The sequence below is a fragment of the Mus caroli genome, chromosome 7 (assembly GCF_900094665.2).
Source record: "Mus caroli chromosome 7, CAROLI_EIJ_v1.1, whole genome shotgun sequence".
Classification (NCBI taxonomy): domain Eukaryota; kingdom Metazoa; phylum Chordata; class Mammalia; order Rodentia; family Muridae; genus Mus; species Mus caroli.
This window is the reverse complement of record NC_034576.1, coordinates 56,507,267-56,512,363: the sequence shown is the minus strand read 5'-3', so window position 1 is coordinate 56,512,363 and position 5,097 is coordinate 56,507,267.

Here is a 5,097-nt window from a genome sequence, read left to right as displayed (position 1 = left end):
ATCTTCAGTCCTGGTAGGAAAAGCTTCTATCCATCTTGAAACAGTGTCTATAAACACTAATAAGTACTTGTTGCAATATCTAGCTGGCTTAATTTCTGGATATTCTACCTCCTCATAGCACAGGCCTTGCAGCTTTTGACTATTTCTTCTGCCAAGTCAGAGTCCTGTAACATAGTAGTCAAAGGACCTAACCACACCTTTTAATGTCTTGGCCCCCAGGTGGGTCAAATACTGTCCATAACTTGATAGTGCTCAGGGGTGTATCTAAAGCTGGTCTCTCTGATGTCATAATAATCTTTAGGCTCTTTGACTGCCAGGATCATTGCTCCTTGAGCCACCTGTTTGGCAGTTAGATCTGCCATCTGATTTTAATTAGCCATAGCATCTTAGGTCTTTCTCTGCAGATGTCAACAGCCCTCTTTGTATATTGCTCTGTACAGTGACAAAAGCATACCTGGTGTCAGTGTAGACTTTTCTTTTGCCATTTATGGACCTTGTCTCAAAGTCACAAGTTCAGCTTCAGGGAGGCTGCTGGCCTAGATCACTTGCTTTCTGTCCACCACCGTACTGTTGTTTCCGCCTTCTCCTTACCTTCGACCAAGAGGCTACTGCCATCAGTGTACCAGCTCGAACNCTCAGGCCAAGGCTGATCTGATCCTTCAGATCATTTCAGCGCAGTGATGAGTAGGTGCAGTCTCACGCAGTGGGACAGCAGGTGGAATGAAGCGAAGGTCACTCGTTCAGTCAACAAAAAGTTCTGATATGTCACAGGAGCGTTGGTCGTCATCCAGTCAGGGGGCTTTTGGATAATGCTTTCAAGAGCGTGGGATGCCATTACAGCTAGTTGCTGTCCCAGAGTGAGCTTATCAGCATCCTTGACAAGCTGATTATGGCAGCAATAGCTTACAGGCAAGAAAATCACCCACTGGCAACAGGGTGTAACTTCTTGGATAGGTAAGCCACTGGCCTTCTTCAAAGTCCCAAAGTCTGAGCAAGGACTCCTCTGGCGACCCCTGATCTCTCTTCCACATAAAGAGTGAAAGGCTTGGTTAGGTCAGGCAAAGGCTGGCCATCAGTAGGGCCTTTTTAATTTTTTTAAAGGCTTTCAGGTGATCTGGGGTCCACACAAACACCTCCCCTTTCTTGGTTAGGGGGTACAACAGGCAGCTAAGGTCGCCAACCCAGGTGTCTAGAGTCTGTAGAAGCCAGCAGTACCCAAGAATTTTCTTACTTGCCTTGGCATAGTTAGCCACTAATTCCCATCTCGAAGGGTGTATCTCAAATAAGTAACTTCAGTCTGACACAGCTGAGTCTTTTTAGCTGAGGCTCGGTNTTCAGTTGCCCAGGTTTCCTGTCTAGATCCTGTCTTTTTCTTTCTCTCCTATCACTGCGGCCAAGATTCTAGTCAAATTTCTCTCTTGTCTAAGATCCCTCCTGTTTTCTCTTTCTTCTGCCTCCCGCCTCTCTCTCTCACACACACACTTTCTCTGCCTCTTTCACTAGATCACATAACCGTCTCTCTCTTGTAATACACCTTCTAATCTCTGAAGTTTCTTTCTGATATCAGGGGCCAACTGCCTTATGAAGGCCGGCCAGGCCACTGAGGCCTTCTGGGCTTCCGAGGTAAGATCAAAGGGAGTGAACTGCCTGAAGGCTTCCATAAGCCTTTGAAGGAACACTGAGGGAGGTTTGATCGGCCCCTGCATTACCTCTTACCTTAGCCAAATTAGTGGGCCCATCTTGAGGCACCTTGGAGACCAGAGCCTGGCGTTAGATTTTCAAGCTCTCCTTACCTTCAGCCATGTTGTAGTCACAACTGGGGCGAGTCAAAAGGAATCCCATGTTGATCTCCTTTTGTAGCTGTGTAGACCGCCCGTTGGCTCCCAGGCTATTTTTCTAGCCTCTAACAGAATTCTCTCTCACTTTTTGGTTGTTAAGAGCATCTGCAACAGCTGTTGCAGATCATCTCAAGTAGGCTGATGAGAAAACATAAGGAACTCCACCAACCCTGTGAGGCTTAGGGATCCTGAGAAAGGGGGTGGTTAGTTTTCCAGTTATATAGATCAGCCGATGAAAAAGGCCAATATTGCAAGGGGACAAGTTCATTGGGTCCTGGTGGGGGGCCACCAACATAGGCGCAGAGGGGTAAGGCAATGGTGCAATCGGGCCCATATCCCCCCTCCAGACTACGACCTCTCCGTCTCTGTGTTCTCGCTGTGGGCCCTAGTCCTTACTTCAGTCCAGTGATCAAGAGTCAAAGTCAAAGGAGTTGTCACTGTCTGTCCCATCTCGGTCTTGACAATACACACCACACAAACAGACACAAACATAAAACAAAAAAGGAAGCAAACCGATGTTGACTTCGTGTTGACCAGAGACACCAAAAAGAGTCAGCCGGCCTAGAGTTAGGATGCTGACACAGATTGTCAAGGAGAAAAACTATCTCTTGACTACCGCGTGGGTCGACCAGGCGGCCCTGGTCCTCCTCCTGATCTCCCGGGACGTCTCTCAGGACAAACGGACGTGGGCACCTGGATACGTCTACCCTTACCCACCCCACTCTCCTTCCTGGAGCACGGTCTCACTACTGAGCGTCCACAAAACCGAAACTGTGATCCACAAAACCGAAACTGTGATTGCACCGAACAGAACACAGAATCAACACAGAGACTACACAGAGAATCTTACCTCCAAGTGGGTCTAGGACCCCTGGGTGGTCGCGCAAATCCCAGGACGAGCCCCCAAATGAAAGACCCCCGAAGGGAGACCCTCACTCTGCCAGGTGTAAAACCAAGGCACGAGGTGGGACTCGAACCCACAATCTTGCAACCCGAAAACCAAGACACAAATTCAATAAACTCAGATGGATCCAAACTCAGACTTAGCCATGCTTCAGAAACATAGGACAAGACACAAACAACCCAACACAACAAGCACATGTTCCAATGTTCGTTTCAGAAAACAGACACTCAAAACAGAGACACCNGCCGGCACACACACAAGAGGGGATCCCCATACNTCCAAGTCGGTTCTTGGGTGTGAGGGGTGGTCGTGTTTCCCGGCCAATGCACCAAATGAAAGACCCACAATGTGAGGACTCATTGTGGTAGTTTTAAGGCCGGTCCACTGACTTGGTAATTTTCTAACAAATTCTTGATTGTATCACAAAAGCATAATGTAGAATTATGTAATATTCTAGAAAACATAAAGTATACAGACATAGAATATGTACTGTGTGGTAGTCTTTTCCAGGCTGAGAGCTTCAGATTCTATGAGCTTTCTGATACAGCCTGTGGAATATGCAGTACAGAAATATGAATGAACACTTTGAAGTGAAGCAAGAATTATAGTTCCTTATTAGACCAGTGTTTTTTGGGTGTATGCATTTTAAAGTTTAATAAAATAGAATGAAAAGTTGTATGTTTTGTTGAATCTGAGACATGTTCGTCAATGGGAGGTATATATTAAAAAGAGTAGCCACCTAGTGTTCTTAAATATGTTACAAAACTCTGTACATATGATTTAAGTAATGTTCCATGTCCAATGTGTATTCATTAGATAATACTGGATCCAATATATAGAATAAGGAATTAGAATGAAGTTTTTCTCACCAAAAATAAAACAAAAAAATAAATAAAAAAATAAAAATCTCAAAACTCCACTTAGAGCATTGTAATCAAGCTTTCCCTATCTGAGGAAGAAAAAAAAAACTTTATAAACATTTTGATGGTAGAAAATACAGTCATGCATGGCTATCAAAGATATGGTACCTGTTTAGTCATGAATCTCCTAGGTAGTCAGGAAATATCAGAACTAAGAATTTGGTTTACATCTTCTGGGAATGGGTGAGCTTTATGAAGTCCAGAGGAAGCTAAACAATGACAGTGACTTGAGTAAAGGTTTTATGAAATTTGACAGTTTCCAACCTCCTAAACATTATCATTAAAAATATATATATGTGTGTGTATATATAGGTATACACACATATGTATATGTGTGTATTATGTATATATGGCAAATTGACTTCATCATCATTTACATTTCTATGGTCTTCATAGAGTAAAATATGATCTTTTTATTGTGATTGTGTTTAATGATTGATTATTCCACAGAGAAAGTTAAAACCAAGCACAAAGATGTGTTTCTCAACCTAGGTCAAGAACATAACAAGAAAACAGGCATCATTGTGAAGTGTCCTTAGAAGAACTTATAATTAATAGAAAATTCACCATTAGTATTTTGAGATGGATTCAAGAAATCAGCAAGGTGTGTTTTGGAGTATATCTGTATCTATATATTTGTGCTTATGTGTGAGAGAAGGACAGAGGGAGGAGAAGAAGGAGGAAGAGAGGCAGAGAAAGTAAATCTGAACCAATATACCCCATGCTTCTCCATACTGCCAGTGTAGCCACATTCATTAGAGATTCACTCATAGACCTTGTGAGCAACAGGCTACTCTTCTCTCATTCTAATGAAGTGAGAACATTTAAAGTGTGTGGGAAGTATAAATCTGCAGAAATGTCATGAGATTGTACAGGGTGTTTCATACAAGTTAATCTGAACAAAATGTTCAATATTTAATCATTTTTTCCTAATGTTTGGAAAACGTTTTTAGTAAACATTCAATTACAGAGACCTCTCATTACAGTATTTTCAAAGCTAAGAAACATATAAGACATTTTCTGTAGTCATTTTTTTCTGTTGACTGGACATCAAAACTGAATGTTAACCATTGCAGAAAATTTGACTGACAACATGGAGATACAGGTGTATCTTTGACACATCCCAAGAGTCACATTAGATTCCTTCATGTGTGTGTATACTTACACTAGGTAAGCTATAACTCTGTATCATGGTAGATCTAGTCTTAGCTTTTTGCAGAATGACAATATTGATTTTTAATAACCATAAAATTGATACCTCTGTGTCACAGGGACCACTTAGTCCTAACCAACTTCCCATTTTGTCACTTTTCTGTGTGCTTTATTCCTTACAGTAGTGTCTTAGTCAGGGTTTCTATTCCTGCACAAACATCATGACCAAGAAGCAAGTTGGGGAGGAAAGGGTTTATTCGGCTTACACTTCCATGCTGCTGTT